We start from the raw sequence: 21,625 nt of genomic DNA on the forward strand, positions 1-21,625 counted from the left end.
TGGGTGATACACAGACACTTTGAGACATCACAGAACTGTAGAAGTGACTGTGTTGTCATTATGGTGGACTTTTTGAATATAGTTGAGTCTCTTCATCCTTTTAATCTTAGAAGTGTGCCAAACACACATACACAAAATCTCTAATGGTGGCTTTCAGATTACAGCCAGTAAGAGGGACCTGGGAGAAAGAGATGACAAGGAAACATTTTCAGAGACTTTGAAATCATATACCACCACCACCACCATCATCCCCACTACCACCACCCCCATCATCCCACTACCACCACCAATGTCATCCTCACTACCACCACCTATCATTCTCACTACCAACACCCATCATCCCCACTACCACCACCATGCATCATCCCCACTACCACCACCATGCATCATCCCCACTACCACGATCACCATCATCCCCACTACCACCACCCATCATCCCCACTACCACCACCACCATCGTCCCTACTACCACCACCACCATCATCCCCACTACCACCACCACTATCGTCCCCACTACCACCACCACCCATCGTCCCCACTACCACCACCACCATCATCCTCACTACCACCACACCCATCATCCCCACTACCACCACCACCATCATCCCCACTACCACCACCACCCATCATCCTCACTACCACCATCATCCCCACTACTACCACCATCATCCCCATTACCATCACCACCCATCATCCCCACTACCACCACCACCATCATCCCCACTACCACCACCACCCATCATCCTCACTACCACCACCACCCATCATCCCCACTACCACCACCACCATCCTCCTCACTACCACCACCACCCATCATCCCCACTACCACCACCACCATCATCCTCACTACCACCACCACCCATCATCCTCACTACCACCACCACCATCATCCCCACTACCACCACCACCCATCATCTCCACTACCATCACCACTCATCGTCCCCACTACCACCACCACCATCATCCCCACTACCACCACCACCCATCGTACTCACTACCACCACCATCCATCATCCTCACTACCACCACCATCACCCCCACTACCACCACCACCATCATCCCCACTACCACCACCACCATCATCCCCACTACCACCACCACCCATTGTCCTCACTACCACCACCATCATCCTCACTACCACCACCACCATCATCCTCACTACCACCACCCATCATCCCCACTACCACCACCACCATCATCCTCACTACCACCACCCATCATCCCCACTAGCCCCACCATCCACATTTGTAGAGTGTTTGTGCCATATCAGTTGTTTTCAAATGAGGCTGCAAGCAACTCTAAGGGCTCTGAAGAGGAACCTGGGAGGTTCCGCCAACTGTAAAAGACTTGGGTCCAAAATAAGGAATGTTGAAACTAACTGTGATGTTCAACTCTCAGGTTTACTTGTTGATTTTGTTTGAAAAAAATCCTATCACTAAATGTACAGTTTGAAAACCATAGATAAGCCTGGTCATTTTATTCTTAAAACTACCCCTAACTTGCAGGTGAGGAAAGTAAAGTTGAGAGAAATTAAATGACATGCCTGAAGCCACAGACTAGACGTGAGCTAAACTGTAGTACACAGCTGTGGTCCCAAAGCCTCACCATGTCCAGTGCTCTTTCTTCTATATTATACCACGTTTGAGTATTGATGATGAAACACAGGGTTTAGTAATTTCTTGGCCTTGATGCTTGTTTTGGTGAGAATAGGTCAGAAAACAGTTTATAGAAAGTTCTTAGAATTTAGGCTGCTCCAAGAAACTCACCAAAACAACTCCAAGTCATTCCCTGCCTGAGCCATACCTAACACTTGTTATTCCAGGAGCTGCTTCAATGAGACATATTCTCACAGTTTGTCTAATGTGTCTACACTGTCCATACACTTTGCTGAATGCCCTCCAATTTCACCTGTATCCATCTACTATTGCTGCAATACTGCTGCAAAATAAAAACTTTGTGACTGAGGAAAATAAGACTTTTTTTTTCTCACTTACAGATCTGCAGATTGACTAGGGCAATTCTGCCTTAGTTCAGGTTTGTGTCTGTTGCATGTGACTAATTCTAGAGCACAGGGAGAAAGGGCAGTGGCTACCCAAGTTATGCTCTTCTCTTGGCTGTCAGAACAGCAGAAGGCCAAGCCAAACAGTGCAAGTATTGTTTAGAGCCTCTAACAGAGTTACATCTGATCACACTACGTTGACCAGAATAAGTCAATGCCCAAGCCCAGAGTCAGTGACTCAGGAAGTGTACTGTGTCCCAAGGTAGAAGGGAAGTGAGTGAAGATTTACTGAACAATACCTCAATCTATCACATCAGCTAAAAATGTGATTCCCATGAAGGGAGGTCAAACAGGTCTTTCCAAAGTCCTCTAAATCGAAAATGTAATACTATTAATCAAATTAGTCCTATAAGCTGCCAGGAGGAGACCATCCCAAAGGGACCTTCCCTGAGGGACCTGGGGGAATGTGTAATGGCACTCTTCCAGGCTAGAGACAGCAAGGTAGAAATTATCTAGTGGAGACCGTGGCATTTCAAAAACCAACTACTTCACTTCTAAAAACCTGCCCCAAACCAAACTTTCAAATCCCCTTTAGAAGACGGGTCCTGAAGACAGAGAGAAAGAGCAGATGTGGGTGACTTATACTCTCCATCCTCCAAAATCAATTTCTAGCAATGGAAGTCTTGGCAAAGATACAGAACAGCACGGCAGCTAAAAACAGGCTACCGAGTTTCACAAATGCATGTCTGAGTCTCTACCAATGCTGGACACATTGGTTCTTCCTTCCAACTCCACAGCATCCATTTCCCCTCTTTCTTCCTAATAAAATCCCAATTTTTCTCAGGAAACATTCCTCCTCAGGGGACAATGACCCACCTCCAGCACAAACCCCAGGGATAGACCTAGAGGGAATTCCATTCACTTCGCCAATGATTGGTTCCCAAGTAGGTAAGTGACCTAGATTGGGCCAATGAGACACACAGTGTGCCTGTGGGGGAAAGTTTGCTAGAAGGAAGGGAAAGGGATTTCAGGAAAATGTTTCCTCACTCCAAGGAGAAAACCCTAGGAAGAAACTGTCCCTCTCTTCTTCCCCTGGACGTAGCAAAGGGAAATGTGGGGGGTACTTTTATTTTTTAAACATTACACAATTGTTACATGTTCTTTTCTAGCACTGTGAGAAAATAGAGATAAGCAATACAAGAAAAGGAAGAGGAAGTTCACACCTGATCCCATCGCCCAAAGAAATCACTGTGAACACTTGTGCGTATTCTTTCAGACTTTTTTTTTGTTGGTGGCTGCCTCGAGAAGGAAATGAAAGAGGAAAAACTGGTATCCTCATGCACTACTTCTGGGAGGGTGCATTGGCTTGGTCTTCTGCTATTCCACATGTCACTGCTAGTGCCCTATTTCTGCCTGAGGGTGTAAGCAACAGGAAGATGGCAGACTGGAAAGAAGAGGCACCCTGAGGACATTGCTGAGCTGCCAAATCAACCTTCCCTGAAGCTTGCCCTATGTCCTCACTTTTAAATGAGATAATAAAATATCCTTGTTGATACTCTCGACTTGAAGTTGAAGGCGTCTTAACAGTATCTACCTCTGCCACTTCCTAGCAGTCTGCCTTTGAGTAAGCCGCTTAATTTCCTTAACTTCATTTTTGCGCCAGTACCTCTGTCATAGAATTGTGAGAAGTGAATGACAAGGCATATGAAGCACTTGCAAACTTGTTGTGTCTAGTAGCTGGTAAGGGGGGAATATCTCACAGTATGATTTTTATTACAGGGATTTTTGGTGCCTTCTAGCAAGAAAGTACAGGTCTGGGAAAGTAACTGCAGTTTCCGCACCTCCTTCATGTTTAGGTTTGTCGCCCCCTGGCTGTTTCTTCTAGAAATTTACCAGAAAAACTGTCACAATGGGAAGGGCTCCTGTCCTTTTTAGGGTGTGGCAATAAGGGTCTTCTGTAGTCATGACTACCAACCCTGTGAGTGGGTAGGAGCCTCAAGAAGAGATGTGGGGGGTGCTTTTATTTTTTAAATATTATACAACTATTCTATGTTCTTTTTTTTAGCACTATGAGAAAATAGAGATAAGCAATACAGGAAAAGGAAGTGCACACCTGATCCCATCACCCAGTGAAATCACTGTGAACACTTGTGTATATTCTTTCAGACTTTTATGGTGGTGGTTGCTTTGTAAAGGAAACGGAAAGAGAAAAAAACTGGTATCCTCATGCACTGCTTCTTGGAGGGTGCATTGGTAAAGCCTTTATTAGAAGGCAACTTTGCAAGATGATTAAAAAATAATAATAATGCACCTCCCCTTTTGCTCAGCAATTCTGTTTCTAGAAATCCATCCCCTGGAAGCAATAACGAAGGTAGTAGGTACATAGATTCAAAGTGCCAGCACCCACTGCTCACAAAGCAAAGACTTGGGACCAACCTAAATGTCCATCAATGATAGACTGGATTAAGAAAATGTGGCATATATACACCATGGAATACTATGCAGCTATAAAAAAGGATGAGTTCATGTCCTTTGCAGGGACATGGATGAAGCTGGAAACCATCATGCTCAGCAAACTATCACAAGGACAGAAAACCAAACACTGCATGTTCTTACTCATAGGTGGGAACTGAACAATGAGATCACTTGGACACAGGGCAGGGAACATCACACACCAGGGCCTGTTGTGGGGTGGGGGGTTAGGGGAGGGATAGCATTAGGAGAAATACCTAATGTAAATGATGAGTTGATGGGGGCAGCAAACCAACATGGCTCATGTATACCTATGTATCAAACCTGCACATTGTGCACATGTACCCTAGAATTTAAAGTATAATAATAATAAAAATGGTACATATACATAATGGAGTACTATTCAGCCATAAAAAAGAATGAGATCCTGTCCTTTGCAAGGAGATTCCTGGCTAAGTGACATAAGCTACGCCCAAAAAGACAAAGTGCCAGCACCTTTCTACACACCTTATGTAATTCAGTCAGTCCTCACAGCAATCTTACTTTATTTAATAACAGCTTTATTGAAATATAATTCATATACTAACTTAGTCCATTTAAACTGCTATAACAAAATGCCATAAACTGAATGGCTTATCAACAACAGAAATTTGTTTCTTACAGTTTTGGAGGCTGGGAAGTCTTAGATCAAAGCACTGGCAGATTCACTGTCTATTGAGGGCCCACTTTCTGGTTTATAGATGGTACTTTCTTGCTGTGTCCTCACGGTGGAAGGGGTGAGGGGTCTCTCTCTAGCCTTCTAAGTAATGGCAATAATCTCATTCAGGAGGGCCCCACCCTTATGATCTAATCACCTCCAAAACATCATCACATTAGTAATTAGGTTTCAGTAGATGAATTTCAGGGGGACGTAAACATTCAGACCATAGAACCTACCATACAATTCAACCATTTAAAATATACAATTCAATGGCTTTTAGTATATTCACAGATAGGTGCAACCATCACCACAGCAAATTTTAGAACGTTTTTATCACCCCAGAAAGGAAACTTCATACCCATTAACAGTCACTCTCCATTTCCTCCCTTCCCACTCACCCCCAGCCCCTAAAAACCACTTATCTACTTTCCGTCATTATACATTTGGCGATTCTGGACATTTCATATAAATGGAATCATGTAATATGTAGCTTTTTATGACTGGCTTCTTGCACTTAGCATAACGTTTCAAAGGTCATCCATGTTGGATCCTGTATCAGTACTTCATATCTTTTTAATGTGAAATAATATTCCTGTGTGTGAATATGCCAAATTTTGTTTCTCTCTTCATTAGTTGATGAACAGTTGTGTTGTTTCCACCTTTTGGCTATTATGAATAATGCTGCTCTGAACATTTCTAAATGAACTTTTGTGGCAACATGTGTTTTTATTTCTCTTGAGTATATACCTATGAGTGGAACTGCTGGGTTAAATTGTAACTCTGTGTTAACCTTTTGGGGAACGCCCAGACTGTTTACAAAGCAGCTGCATCATTTTATATTCCCACCAGCAGCGCATGAGGGTTCCAATTTCTCCATGTCTTCACCCACACTTGTTATCTATTTTTAAAAATTATATCCATCCCAGTGAGTGTAAAGTGCGCCTCATCATGGTTTTCATTTGCTCTTCTCTGATGGCTAGAGGGAGATTATTATCATTACTTTCAATGTACAGATGAGGAAACTGAGGCACAGAGAGGTTAATTTATATATCATGACTTAGTAAGTGTCCAAAATTGTGGGTGTACAACAGTACATGCAGAAGGAAGTTCGCTGTAACGCTATTTGTGAAAAGAAAAATTAGAACTGTATGTTTACTAGCAGGGGTTTATCCCTGCAGAGAACCGTTATGCAACTATCAAAGAATGAGGAAGGATCATTCATGCTGACACGGAATGAGCTCCAAGACATATTGTTAGGGAAAAAACCCAGCCACAGAATCATATGTACAGCACAAACCTGTTTGTGTTAATACATATATGGATTGGAAGGCTCCTCACCAAACTGTTGACAACATCCCCTAAAACAAAAGCTCCATGAGAGCAGGGATTTTTGTCATTTGGCGTATGGTGAATGGCTGTATTGCCAACCTTCAAGCAACAGCACAGAATAACAGCTGAATCTGTTGTTAAATGAACAATTCCTTGAGACAGAGGAATGGAAGGCAGGAATATATGTAGATGAACTCATTTTATTCTGCAGACCCATGTCCTCTATACATGAATTCATGTAGTAGTTATATTATTTTTGACACAGAAAAAAATAATGAGGAATTCTTGAGGCCTTTAGCAAGAAAAAGATGAGGTCCCCAGAGAGTTGGTATATGACTGAGGAATGGCCTCAGTCTCTTCTGAGGATGCTATGAGGACCCTCCTGGGCCACAATGTCCCTCATTTCAAGTGAGTGTAGCTCTCACCCAGCTGAGCTCCACCTCTTAGGGTTGAATTGGGGGTGATTAGCTGGTGGAGCAGACACAGGCCTGCTCCTGCCCTGCTGGACATCCCACCCTGATCAATAAGCTACTCTTCCAGTTAACAGGAATCCAATGTTGGGATGCTAGCAGTGAATCTTGTTTTCACGCCTGAGAAGATCTTAAAAATCAATAAGTATTAGAGGGACATGACCATGTGTTGTTCGTTCTATTGTTTTTTCAATATTTGTTTAATTTTTCATTGCGGTTAAGCCCTCTGAAGAGGCCCAAGGATCAAGGGCTTCTTGTGAGACACAGGCAGGTGCATATGTCACATCACTCAAGGCTAATGGCAGTTTAGGGACTTGAGAGACAATTAGGGAAGGGACCAGGAGCTGTGGTTTGACTCTGTTTTGCCAGTCAAGTCAGGATAAAGGAAGGATCTATATTTTACAACAGGTGCAGATTACAAAATTCAAACAGTGAAAATGGCAAGTTGCACCAAAAATAAGGATTAGCGGAAGCCAGGAAAGAGATATGTAGGTTGGGTGGACAACAGGCTGCTCCTCACAGCTGAAGGGGATGTTATGGGTCTGATAACGTCTTCTCGATTTTTTTTTACGAGCAAGGTATCTCCACATTCTCTTACTCTAGCCCTTTTCTCATGGCAAGAAGGCACAGAGTTAGGTGTTCAGTGGGGTATGATTGGGCATTGTCTTTGACTTCCCCTGACACAACTCTTCAAGCACCCAGTCCTATTGATTTCACTCCAAAGTAACTTTCTATTACATCTATTTCTCTCCATCACCACTGTCATTGTTTTAGTTCAAGTCACCATCACCTTGAGTCTGGATGTGTATGGTTGCTTCCGAAGCTGTCTTCCTGTCTTGAGGAAGAGTCCTACTTCCCTCCACTTCCTTCTCCACACAGAGAGAGACTAAACTCGAGAGGCAATGTTGCCTTGTCATTAGGGCAGCGTGGGCTCTGGAGCCAGGATGACTGGCCTCGAATCCTGACTCCTCCAGATATGTGATGTTGAGCAAGTGACTTCACTCTTCTGTGCCTTGGCTGGCTTCTCTCTTAAATAGGGGTGCTAATCTGCACATACTTGATAAAGGCACAGTGAGGATTAGGCAAACTCATATAGATGAAGTGCTTAAAACAGGGGCTGCCAGATCCTAGCAGGTGCACACACATGAGCCAGCATCTTTCTTTCTTATTTTCATTTTTATTTTGAGACAGAGTCTTGCTCTGTTGCCCAGGCTGGAGTGCAGTGCACTGCAACCTCCACCTCCCAGGTTCAAGCAATTATTGTGCCTCAGCCTCCTGAGTAGCTGGGATTACAGGTGCCCACCACCATGCCCAGCTAATTTTTTGTGTTTAGTAGAGATGGGTTTTTGCCATGTTGCCCAGGCTGGTCTCGAACTCCTGAGCTCAAGTGATCTGCCTGCCTCAGCCTCCCACAGTGCTAGGATTACAGGCCTGAGCCACCGCACCCGGCTGAGCCAGCATCTTTCTGAAATGCAGTCCCCTAGTTATGCTGTCATTGGGACAAAGTCCAAACTCCCCCATACTCCTTATAAGACTCTGTAGGACCTGCCTACCTTTCTCTTCCCATCTCTTAGTGACTCTGCTTCACATTTGGCACTCACGTTAAATGCCTTTTTGTTCCTCTAGCAAGACAGGTCAGCAGGCCTACACACAGGCTGTTCCCTCTCTGCCTCGTACATTCTCCCCAAAATTCTTCCCCATCCCCACTTCAAGGATCATTCGTCCTCAGGTCTTAGGTGCTGTTTTCTTTAGAAGCATCCCTCATGCATCGAATTCTGATTAGGGGCCCTTCATTGTGTTCCTATGGTACCCTTACCTCCCATCAATGCGCTTGCTACTTTGTATCTTCCAGTTTTTACTACAAAATATTTCACACAGAAAAGCCAAAAGCAGAGTACAGTACACTCTCAACCACTGGTAACGTTTCACCATCTTTGCTCATTCTCTCTCTTTCTGTCTCTCCTTCTCTCTCTGTGTATGTATTTATTTTGTTTCCTAGTAAATTACAGACATGACATTTCACTCCTAAATATTCCAGCTTGTATCTCCCCAAAAGAAAAAAAGATGAGGGGGTATTCTCCCACCTAAAACATAATACTTCCATCACACCTTAAAAAATTAATAATTCTCGGCTGGGCGCGGTGGCTCAAGCCTGTAATCCCAGCACTTTGGGAGGCCGAGACGGGCGGATCACGAGGCCAGGAGATCGAGAGACGATCCCGGCTAACACGGTGAAACCCCATCTCTACTAAAAAATACAAAAAAACTAGCCGGGCGAGGTGGCGGGCGCCTGTAGTCCCAACTACTCGGGAGGCTGAGGCAGGAGAACGGCGTAAACCCGGGAGGCGGAGCTTGCAGTGAGCTGAGATCTGGCCACTGCACTCCAGCCTGGATGACAGAGCAAGACTCCGTCTCAAAAAAAAAAAAAAAAAAAATTAATAATTCTCTAATATCACTGAATGCTTGGTCTACATTCAAATTTTCCCAGTCATTTTTCAATTCCCTCTTAGGGTCTTCCTGCTCCATTGCATTTAATTGCTCCTTCATTGGCCCAAGGGCTCTGTGAGGAACGGAAGGTGTCCCCTCTGCTCTCCTCTCCCAGCATGCAGCTCAGGGTAGCCCCTCCGTATATTTATTGAAAGAAAGGACAACCTTCCAACCCCCCGCCACGCCCCACTTCCTCCAGCTGGGGAGGGTCCTTGGCCCCTACACACACACTGACTCATCATGGCATAGCATCCCTTCTGTGGTTCGAGTCGGAAACCTGAAAGACATTCTAGACTGACCCCTCCCTTAGGTGGCTGCCACTCTCTCCAGCTTAACCCCTCCCAGGGCTTCGGTTCTGCCCTTCATCTTCCCTCACCCCTCTCCCTGAGCCTTGACACCTCTGATGCTCAAGTGTGTCCCCGTCCTGCATCAGAGTTCCCTTTAAAAGACAAACCCACTCTGGTCACAACTCTGCTTCAAACCCTTCTGTGGCCCTCCCAGGGCCCAGCCTGCCCACCAAGTTCCAATCCAGCAGCTCTTCCACCTTCTTCCTCCTCCCTCTTCTGACCCCTGCCCTCCCTTGACCCCTGGCCTGTGCTTGAGCATCTCAAAAACATCCATAGGTCTCCAAGCACACCATGCTTTTCCATGCCTCTGCGCCCTCTCCCTGAACCACCCGCCTCCAGTGCTTTACCTTCCTCTGAGAACTAGAGAGAAGCTCAGACATCATTTTTCCCAGGGCCCATTCAATGACCTGCCCTTTCCTGGCAGAGAGCCCACAAAAGCCTTGGGCACAATAAATGTTCGTTAAATAACTGCTGAGTGGGTGAACAGAAAATATCATCCTCCCCTTCCTCCCTGGATAGAGGCAGCTGCAGCTCCAGCCCATCCCAGGCCTGTGCCCTAGGCCCCAACTTCAGCCCAGCCCAACCCAGCCCAGCTCTGTGCGGCTGCCAGATGAACCTGACACAGCCTTGGCAGGCAGCCTCTGAACCACTGCCAGGCCCATATGTAGCTTTCCCTTTCCTAAGGAAGAATGGGCAACAACAGGCTTGGGTTTTTTTATTTGTGAAAAAATAAATAAAAATCTAAACAAAAAAGAGGGTTTTTTTTTTTTTTTTTTTTTTTAATAGCTTTATATTTGGAAATCCTCTTTAAGTAAAGTACCTCCTGGGAGCTAGAAGGTGAGATGATATGGCCCCTTCTGCCTTGAATAAAATTCTCAGAATGCAATATTGCTGATACAGTTTGAATGTTTGTATCCTCCAAATCTCATGTTGAAATGCGAATGCCAGCGTTGGAGGTGGGGTCTAGTGGGACACGTTTGGGTCATGGGGGCAGATCCTTCCTGAATGACTTGTTGCTGCCCTGATGATAATGGAGTGAGTTCTTACTCTGTAAGTTCACAAGAGAGCTGGTTGTTTAAAAAGAGCCTGGCACTGTCTTGCACCCTTTCTTGCCGTGTGACATGCTCCCCACTCACCTTCCGCCATGAGTAAAAGCTCCCTGAGGCCACATCAAAAGCTGAGCAGATGCAAGTGCCATGCTTGTACAGCCTGCAGAAACGTGAGCCTAATAAACCTCTTTCCTTTAAAAATTACCCAGTCTCAGGTATTCCTTTACAGCAACACAAAACAGACTAACAGAATTGCCTTTATGCATTTCTACAAAAAAAAAAAAAGATATTTCACTTGAACTTCATTATTCTGCTGATTAAATTATACTGGGGCAGGAATGGAGGACTTTCAAGCAGTCAAAGAACTTTCCTGGTTACATAGAGGTCATCTCACAACATACCCAAGAAAGCTCCTGATACGCCTGTCCTCCTGTTGCCAGCCCCTGCATCACAAGTGGTGCAAGAGGAGATGAAGTGTGGTGGTTTTTTTTGTTTTGTTTTGTTTTTTACCTTTATAGCTTTCTGCTGAGAAGAAAACGTTTTACCAGCACGGACCAAACTACTCCAGTAGGTAAAAGCTCTAAGAAGCCTAGATGATGAAGGCCCAGAGAAGTAAATAATGAAGTGGGCTAAAGCTTGAATCTCTACTCCCCTCCCTGCACTCACTGAATAATCTCTTTTGGGTGAATTTGTTAACCTTTCTGAGCTCCAGATTCCTCTTCCACATGTAGAAGTACTCCTAGGGTTCTTTATGAAAACTAAATGAGATGTTGTTTGTGTAGTGGGATGTAAAAATGACTATGGTCTCAGTTCGGGTAATGCCAAGGACAAAAGACATGTTTCAAAGTGAGCTGTGACACCGAGGCCATCAAGCAGGGATGACAAAATAAGTGGCATGAAGCTGGTTTCCCTCTTACCTGACCACCTCCAGCCCACAAAGAAGGTTGGGTGAGGAGAACAGTTGGTGGCATAGAGGATGAATTTTGGAGACAGCAATAGGTGCACTCCAAGTCCCAATTGTCTGCTACCCACCCTCCAACAGTGGCCTCCAAGACGCTGGTCCCTGGAGGTTGACTGTCACTGAGGGCTGATGTCTGAATCATGTCCATGAATCCCAAAATACAAGAGACATGGAGTGATCAGCTGGAGTGAGAAGAACGTGGTAGCTCTGGATTCCCTGGGATAATGGAACTTGAGTATTTTCCATAAACCAGAGACGTACCGTGGCCAACCTGTGGGATGTGTAGGTCCTTCTGACAGGGACCACCAGGAGGAATGGAAATTTACCTTCAGAAAAAAGCTGACAGCACTTGTTGTGGCCTGAACTATCCTCCCAAAATTTCTATGATGCAGCCCTAACCCCCAGGACCTCAGAATGTGACTGTATTTGAAAGCAGGACCTTTAAAAAATGTGGTTAAGTTAAAATGAGGCCCTTAGGGTAGGCTTTAATCCACTCTGACTGTGTCCTTACAAGAAGAGGACATTTGGACATGCCAAGAGGAAAGACCACGTGAGAACGCAGTGAGAAAGTGCCTTCCACAAGCCAAGGACAGAGACCTCAGGAGAAAACAAACCTGCCAACACCTTGATCTTGGACTTTTAGCCTCTAGATCTGTGAGAAAATTAAGTTCTGTTGTTTAAGCCAGGGGCCCGCAACTCCCAGGCCATGGACAAGTACTGGTCTGTGGCCTTTTAGGAACCAGGCCACACAGCAGGGAGAGAGAGAGAGCGAAGCTTCATCCATATTTACAGCTGCTCCCAATCATTCACATGACCACCTGAGCTCCGCCTCCTGTTAGATCAGCAGCAGCATTAGATTCTCATAGGAGCACGAACCCTATTGTGAACTGCGCATGTGAGGGATCTAGGTTGCATGCTCCTTATGAGAATCTAATGCCTGATGATCTGTCATTGTCTCCCATCACCCCCATAGGGGACTGTCTAGTGCAGGAAAACAAGCTCAGGGCTCCCACTGATTCTACACTGTGGTGAACTGTATAATTATTTCATTATATATTATAATGTAATAATAATAGAAATAAGGTTCTCAATAAATGTAATGCGCTTGAATCATCCTGAAACCACCCCACCTTGGTCTGTGGAAAAAAGTGTCTTTTACAAAACTGGTCTCTGATACCAAAAAAACTGGGGACTGCTGGTTTAAGCCACTCAGTCTGTGATATTTTGTCATGGCAGCCCCAGCAAACTAATATGGCACTGCTTAGATGCCAGGGAACTAAGAAGGAGTCTTATTAGGTAACCAGCTTCAAGGGACCAGCAACTCAGAGATCCCCAAAGATGAGAAATAATGGCGCTCTCTGAACTATCCACAAGACTGTGCCAAGAGAGAAAGAACTAGGTTTACACACCCACCAGAACCTGCCAGTGAAATGCCAGCTTGTCATAGCATTAACCAAGTAAGGACTTCCAGCTCCTTTCCTGCCTCCTCTCTTCTCCCTTCACCCTGCCAGGAGTCAGAATCCTCAGTAAGCCAGAGGAGAGAAGGATGGAAACTTAATGTGGGAAATGAGAAGCCATCCATAGATCCCCTTTCCAAGCTGCAGGCCCCACTAGAGAAGGGAGAGAAGTCTCCACTAGGAATCAAATTCGAAGATCTGGCTGATTCCCTGGGACTGGACATCCCAATTGCTGAATGAGGCTGTGCTGGAACTAAAAGTGACTTAAGAACTTTTGATTCCTGAAGGGGGCCCAGAAGAGTTGTGGACCTGCTTTAATTTTCATCCCAGGGCAAGGGAAGAGTGAGGACCCACTGAAAAAAATTAGGAACAATGATAGGCAAAAATAAAGTTTGCTTTCATAATATACCATGAGTCCTGTATATTTCACGTATGTTCTTCTACACATGAGGCAACTTAGCCTGGTCTCTGGCCAAAAAAGAGATACCACTCATTGAGCAATTCTTATCCTTTCAAATTCCTTCACTGTCATCATTGAGCAATTCCATCTTCTTCAAGCAAGACTAGCTGATGCCAATAGAAAAATCATTTAAAACAAACAAACAAAAAAAATCCTTAAGCTTTCAACTTGGGTGCAGATGTTCTATGAAGCCAGAAACTGAATGTCATCCTCTATACCCCATGACCTAGAGAAGCAGACTAACTCCAGACCAGCAGGGCTGGGCAGGACTAAGATTCCCACAATACTTAAGAGAAAACTGAGTTCAAATCCAGGCTCTGCCATTTAACAACTGTGTGACCCCGGGTGAATGACTTAAATTCTCTGTACTTCAATTTCCTCATCCATAAAATAGAGATCATAAAGTATCCATCTGATGAAATAGCTGCAAAACACTTAGAACGCTGCCTGGCACAGGGCAAAGGACTCACAATACACATAGCTATCATTATACATCATTGCCTCTCAAAATGAAATCTTGTGATGACCTTGGTTTATTAGCACAACGTTGTTTAAAAAAAAAAAAAAAAAAAAAAAAAAAAAGCTTTACAAGGGGCATGATGATGAAAGGCGCAGATGAACCAGACTGCCTGGGTTTGAATGAAGCAAGAATCTGAGGCACGTTGCATAAGGGTTTGCTATCATTACTAATCATTCAGTGAGAGACATACAGTAATAGGTATACATATGCAGTACATAGAGAAAGAGCTTAGTACTAGCGGCTATTATTAAGGCAACAGTCACCTCAATAAATCTACATGGGCCATGAAGACCCTGGTCACCCAGAGATATCAGAGGCCCTGAACAGGGCCAGCCAGCCAGCGGGCATTTTCCTAATCGGGAGGCTGCTGAACTTGACCTCTGTTGCTTTTCATTATTTATTTAACAGCATATGGTGGCTCTCAAGAAAATAGGATGTCTTGAAGCCAGAAACCCATCCTCCTTGGGCTGGATACTCAGCCATCCCCTGCAGCCCCACCCCCTAGCCCCAACCTCTCATTGTCTCTCTTGTGTTACCTGATCCAGTTTCTTCTTCCAGGGCAGGTTCCACCTTGCTGGGGAGAGGTGAAGAACCATGGCCTTCCAGCCTCCCGAAAAGGGAATGTTCCAATGGGCCCAGAGCTCTCTGGGCCCGCTCGCCACTCACTCACCTGGGGCCTGAAGACTGACAGAGAAGCAGGCAGAAAATATGAAAAGCTGATACCCACTGCAGGAAATCATTGTTTAGCCAATTCCAGACTAAAAAAACAAGTGCAACATCGGAGAAAGGAGGGCAAAGTGTCATTCGGGGCCATTGTTACAGCCGCTGCTCTGTGTGGTGGGGAAACAAAGCAGGCCTGTGTGTGTGAGGACAATGCTGTTGTGTTACTAACTGCTTCTGTGTTACTCCTGGGGACAGGAGGATGAGAAATGAGGGCACGATGTCTTCCCTGGTGGACTTCACTCATCAGAGTAGCCAGGTCAATCAGAGCTGGGAGAGGCATTTTGGACATTCAGCCCATGGCATGATGTAATAGGGGTCAGGGGACATGCCTTCAGGTGTGACCACCTGCCTATTTGCTAGTCTTCTATACATGAGAGATCACAAATGTCCCTCTCCTCTTCTCTTACTGCTTTCAGAAACTTACCCCAAGTTAGAGCTGAAAAGAATGAGACATATCATTTCTCCAAACACAAATGTCATCTACTTCAACTCTTCAACTCCTAACTTTTGTTATGGGACATCTGGCCGGGACTAATCCCCAGCCACGCAGCACGTTAGCAGCAGCTGGCAAGATTAGATGAATATTATAAAGCTTGCACCCACTGAATCCCCATAATGAACAAGACACTAGGTCATGAGCAACCTTGCAAAATGACCTCACTTGCTCCTGACTTCAAATTCTGGCTCTGCAACTATTACCCATGGACTGTGAGTAAGTGTTTTCTCTGGGGGTTAGTTTTCCCATCTGTAAACTAGGATGACTGGGTTCCTATGAGGATTAAATGAATTAATATACGCAAAACTCTTAGGAACAGGGGCTGGCCCATAAAAGTGATCAAGAACCATAAATCACAAATTAGATGCCCACATTACCCCTGAAACTTGCTTGCACTCACTCATCAGGAGATGGTATGCAGATGGCTGGAAAACCAGGATCCCAAGTGTCTGTATTTAGCCCTGCTACCTATTATGGCCTAAGTTCACCGTGTTAGGTCCCTGAAGGAATTGGGCACTAATAAATATTCTCAAGTATGAGACAGGTGACAAATGTGTGGAGATGGCCCATTGTGATGCAACAGTGTATGGTGGGAACTGTGGAGATTTGGAAAGCTCACACCAGTCTTCAGGGGGCAGCCAGGGCTCAGCCCCAGCCAACTGCAGCAACGCAGAAAGGTGGAAACAGCATGGTTGGGCCGGCAAATTTTTAAACAAAAGCCAGAAGAGTGGATTTTTATGTCAAGTTTTCCAATTTTGAAACATTGTGGACCACACACAACATTGTTAATGCAACATGAGCCCTAGGTCATGCAGTTTGTAATGCCTGATCTGGACACAGACAGCATTTCCAAGCCAGTGCAACCCTGCTGACACTCAAAGCTTTTGTCCCCAACTTGTGCTATGGTCTGAGTGTATGCATCCCCCACAAATTTCGATGTTGAAATCTTCACCCCCAGGTGATGGTAGTGGGAGGTGGGATCTATGGGGGGTGATTAGGTCATGAGTGTGAAACCCTCATGAATGGGATTAGTGCCCTTATAAAAGAGGCAGAAGAGAGCTCCCTTCCTCACTGCCACCATTTGAGGACACAGTGAGAAGACACCATCTATGAACCAGGAAACTCATTATCAAACACAGAATCTGCCAGTGTCTTGGTCTTGGACTTCCCAGCCTCCAGAACTATAAGCAACACATTTCTGTTGTTGATAAGCCATCCCGTTTGTGGTATTTTGTTATATTAGCCCATATGGACTAAGATGCCTGGTGAGCTGATCGGGCCATTTCAAAGCCACTCTTTGACCTACAGTAGGGAGCATAAAGCTAAAAAGATTGATCAGTCTTTTCACCCTGCAACCCACCCTCATCTCTGGACTGACACAAGGGTGAGGAAAAGGGAAACTAGGGAAATAACGGGAGGGTGGCAAGGACTCTCCTTAAAGGACTACAGGACCCTTGACCTAATCCACCTCCCGCAGGCATTCCTCTGAAAAAGAAGGCAGCCAGGACTTAGTAGTAAAACCAAAGGGGAGAATAGGAGTTTATTTAAGCTCCCATAACCTTCACCAGTTACCTCAAATGAATCCAAGTAGTATAAGTGACAAAATGTGTTTGCTATGCAAATGCAACTTCAAAACAAGACTGCTCACAATGAGATAACACTTCATATCCACTAACATTGCTATAATCAAAAAGACAGAGCCAGTGATAAAATGTGTTTGCTATACCAATGCAACTTCAAAACAAGACCGCTCACAATGAGATACTACTTCATACCCACTAGGATCGCTATAATCAAAAAGGCAGAGCCAGATGCAGTGGCTCCCATCTGTAATCCCAGCTACTCAGAAGGCTGAGGCAGGAGGACTGTTTGAGGCCAAGAGTTAGAGACCAGCCTGAGCAACATAGCAAACATATGTTTTAGAGACAAAACATATTTTTTGTCTCTAAAAAAATAAAATAAAATTAGCTGGGTATGGTTGTGCATGGTTGTAGTTCCAGCTAGTCAGGAGGATGAAGTGGGAGGATCAACTGAGCCCTGCAGCTTGAGGCTACAGTGAGCTATGATTACACCACTGTACTCCAGCCTGGGAAAAAGAGCAGAGACCCACATCTCTCTCTCTTTTTTTTTTAAACAAATGTTGGTATAGATGTGAAGAAATTGAAACCCTTATATATTGCTTCTGGGGACTGTAAAATGGTGCAGTCACTTTGGAAAGTGGTCTTGTACTTCCTCAAAAGGTTAAACACAGAGTAATCATATGGCCCATAAACTCCACTATTCCACTCTTTGGTATATACTCCAAGAGAAATGAAACATATGTCCACACAAAAACTTTGTACATGATTGCTCATGGCAGCATTACTCACAACAGCTAAGAAGTAGAAACAACCCAAATGTCTACAACTGATGAATGAATGAACTATGGTATATCTATACAAAAAAATATTATTCAGCAAAAAACGAATGAAGTACTGATACAGGCTACAATATGAATGAACCTTGAAGAAGTTTCTCCTCTCATGCTAAGTAGAGGAAACTAGTACAAAAGACCATATATCATATAATTCAACTCACAGGAAATGTCCAGAAGGCAAAACCATAGAGACAGAAAGTAGATTAGTGATTGCCTAGGGCTGGGTGTGATGGAGAGAACCGGGGGCAGAGGCAAGCGTCGATAGCTAAGGATATGCTGTTTCTTTCGGGGATGATGAACATGTCCTAAAATTAATTGTGGTAATAGTTGGACAACTCTGTGAGTATACTAAAATCCATCGAATTGTACACTTTAAATGGATAAGTTGTATGGTACGTGAATGTTATTTCTATCTCAATAAAGCTATGATAAAAAAAAAACCCTCAATACTGAGATTGCTGCCCTTAATCATTTTCTACTAATAAATTATGTGTCCATATCCCTCTCTTCATATCTGCCCCACTGGAGAAATCAGGGCAAGTGTTCCAAAAGGCTGGTTTCCCCCAAGGCTCAGGGCTCCAACTTGGGTGACTTACTGGCCTGGTTTGTCCAGAACTGTCCCAGCACTAGCCCTGAAAGTCCTGCATCCCAGGAAATCCCTCATCCCTGGGAAAATTGGGATGGCCAGTCCCCGTCATGCAAACCCTTGCCCACAACACAGGAAAGCTCTGCCCTTTAGTGTTGCCAATGACTAGAACTGAGAATCCACATAAGCAATCCTTCCCCTTTTTGGGGTATAAGTCATCCTTGAGCTCCCCCTAATGGTCAAAAGGTATTTTTATTATTCTTCCCATTTTACGGATGATGAAACTGAGGTTCCAAGAGCGAAAGTAATTTGCTAACAGTACACAGAGGTCAGAAACTGAACCTAGGTCTTTTTCCAAAGCCCAAGGTAGCCCTTCCACTCACTCATTATATTGTCTCTCACCACCACCAGACTGATTGCCCAGGAATACTCTTAGATTGTTCTTGCTGCCTGAGGAAGGTAGCCAGACATGCAAAGAGAAGAAACATGAATGTACAGCTGTGGGACAACAAGGAGGCATGTACAGCTTGATGGTTAACAGTGCAGAATCTGGAGCCAGACTGCCCATATTTGAATCTGGACTTTGCCACTACTTAGCTGTGTGACCTCAGACTACTCAACCTGCCTATGTCTGTTTCTCCATATGTAAAATGGAAATAATACAGGGTGTGTGTGCTTATATATGTATATGTACATACATATATGTGTATATATGTGTGTATATATATAATATCATAGGATAGGAATGGGAAGTAAATCAGTAAGTGTAAGGGCTTAGAACAGAGTCGGGCACATAACAAGTTTATTAAATAAATGAAAGTCAGCACTGATTCCTATACTCAGAATTGGAAAGAAGTCAGATTTGGCCTAATGAAAAACAGTCAATGGAACCGAATCATAGAAATGAACTCTGACATTCTGTTCTGTTCCTACCGAGGAAAATGTTTATGGTTTAGAAACTGCTGGACATTCTGCAGACCACAGACGAACCTTTACATGCAACATGGCATTGGCAATCCAGGCAGCCCTACCAAAACAGGATGACATGGTGCCATTCATATCACACCTGCCCACAGGAGCAAGGAGAGCTGGGAATCCTCCCACTCAAGCATCTCCTGTCACTCAGCTCTGCTCTCTGAACTAGATGGGTGTGATGAACACCATCTTACAAAGGTGGAAACTGAGGCCCAGAGAAGTTCAAGAATTTGTACATGGAAAAGTTAATAATGCATAGAATTGGGATGCCAACAAGTTGAATTCTAAAACCCCTATGCTTTGCTGCCACCATGCATTAGTTACCATTGCTGTGTAATAAATTACTTCAAAGCTTCATAGCTTAAAACAACAAACATTTATAATCTTAATAGTGTTTGAAGGCCAGAAATCCAGGCGTGGCTTAGCTGGATGGTTCTGGCTCAGAATCTCTCATGAGGTTGCAGTTACGCTGTTGGCCAAGACTACTGCCTTCTTAAGGCTCTACTGGGCCTAGAGACTCTGCTTCTAAGGTCGATTATGAGGTTGTTGGCCAGATGCTTCAGTTCCTTGTCACCTAGGCCTCTCTGTAGGACTGCTTACAACATGGCAGTTTGCTTTCCCCAGAGCAAAGGACTCAAGTGAAAGAGAGCAGGGTACATGAGAGAGTACCCAAGCCAGGAGACGGGAACTTCAGTCTTTTTGTTTGTTTTTGGTGCAGTCTTGTATAACCTAATCTCAGAAGTGATATGCCATTCACACCCACCATATGCTACTGGTCACCCATACCAATCCTGGTACAAGGTGGGAGGTGTCTACACTAGGTTATGAACACCAGGAGGATGGGATCATTGAGGGTCATCTTGAAGGCTGGTGACCACACTCCTCATTGCTCTAAAGTAAGACAAGAAGCCACAATCCTGCAAATAACAAAGCAATATCCTCAAATAAGTCACAAAAGTTCATCTTAGTCTAATCACTTTTTTGGGTGGTTGTTTATTTAACAAATACTCAATTCACCCAAGGCAACGGGCCCAACCCTATAGATACAGGCAGGAGTTAAACCTAGAACCTACATTGAGTTATAACAGAAACCAGGAATCAGGCCATGAGGGTACATGGAAAAGAGAGGCCAAGAAAGAGAGCTACAATCAGGACTCCGTGACAAAATGGTTCTAAAATCTTCTAATCCAGGAATGGGTTCCTCCTTAGACAATGTGATTTTTGTTTTCCTGGGCCTTGACAACATCCCCACAGAAAATGGAGTGGAGGAAGGGGAAAGGGGAGGAGAGGAAACAAAGGAGTAAGTGTCCTTAGCAGCTTACCAATTTCTGGAATTTCACAAATGGACATTCTTTCTTAAGCTCGAATATATCAGAACCCATTTTTTTTGAGCTGGAATTTGCTTTAAAAAAGTGGAGGGTAGGAAAAGAAAAGAGCCACCCAAATACTAAAGGTAGATAAAGGAAATGTCTGTTTTGATGTACAGCCTCCGAGAACTGGGCAAATCAGAGTCCAGTACTGCCTATGCAAAATCACTCTTTACAATTATACTCATTGTAATTACCTTTCTGAATAAATGAATTAAATCATTTCCATAAACCACCTCCCCCATCTCACCCCTGTATAACAAGAACCTAGCTAGGTAGTAGCTTTCATTCCATTCCTCTCTTGTCCCCTCTCCCAAACACTTCCTCACCTGCTCTTGGAATCAGATCTCCTCTATGACTATGGGAAAGTTACTAAAAACCCTAAATGATTATTTCCCAATCTGGATAATACTAATAATACCAGCTCCAACCTACTCTATAGGCTGAAAAACTATACACGCAGAAGTAATTTTACATTCTTAAAGACAGGGGGTGTGTGTGTGTGTAAATTCCAAGAAGCCCCATATGCACAGCTTCATTTTCATTCCAAACACTGGTACGCTGATCACTCCTGAACAGCTACGTTTCCAAGGCGCCTGACAAGCTTGCAGGTGCATTCCCCAAATGTGCCAGCCCACCCACATGAGTCAAGGGAAAACCTGTTTCCCTGACCTGGTAAGTAAAGTCAAGCCAATTTCGCCCCCGAGTAAACCATCCTCCACCCTGGTTCCCCTAGTCCTTCGGTCCTACAGTCCCAGGGTTTAGCCATCCAGCCGCCGCCTCCGTCTGGATCCGCGCTCCACGGCCGCAG

The 21,625-nt window shown here is 44.4% G+C and overlaps 1 protein-coding gene across 5 annotated transcripts in view; it reads right to left on the minus strand.

Annotated features, from left to right (window-relative positions):
• Positions 1-15,025, minus strand: part of PRR5L (proline rich 5 like) — a 176,879-nt gene extending 161,854 nt beyond the window's left edge. For 3 of the 5 annotated variants that reach the window (XM_074013944.1, XM_074013950.1, XM_045370423.3), the window contains exon 1: positions 14,788-14,940. The gene's annotated coding sequence lies outside the window, so the exon portion shown is untranslated. Of the gene's footprint in view, positions 1-14,787 lie in introns of all 5 variants that reach the window. The other 2 variants (XM_074013954.1, XM_045370425.3) reach the window with 1 other exon arrangement.
• Between the last annotated feature and the right edge of the window lie 6,600 nt (positions 15,026-21,625).

The sequence above is a fragment of the Macaca fascicularis genome, chromosome 14 (assembly GCF_037993035.2).
Source record: "Macaca fascicularis isolate 582-1 chromosome 14, T2T-MFA8v1.1".
Taxonomy (NCBI): domain Eukaryota; kingdom Metazoa; phylum Chordata; class Mammalia; order Primates; family Cercopithecidae; genus Macaca; species Macaca fascicularis.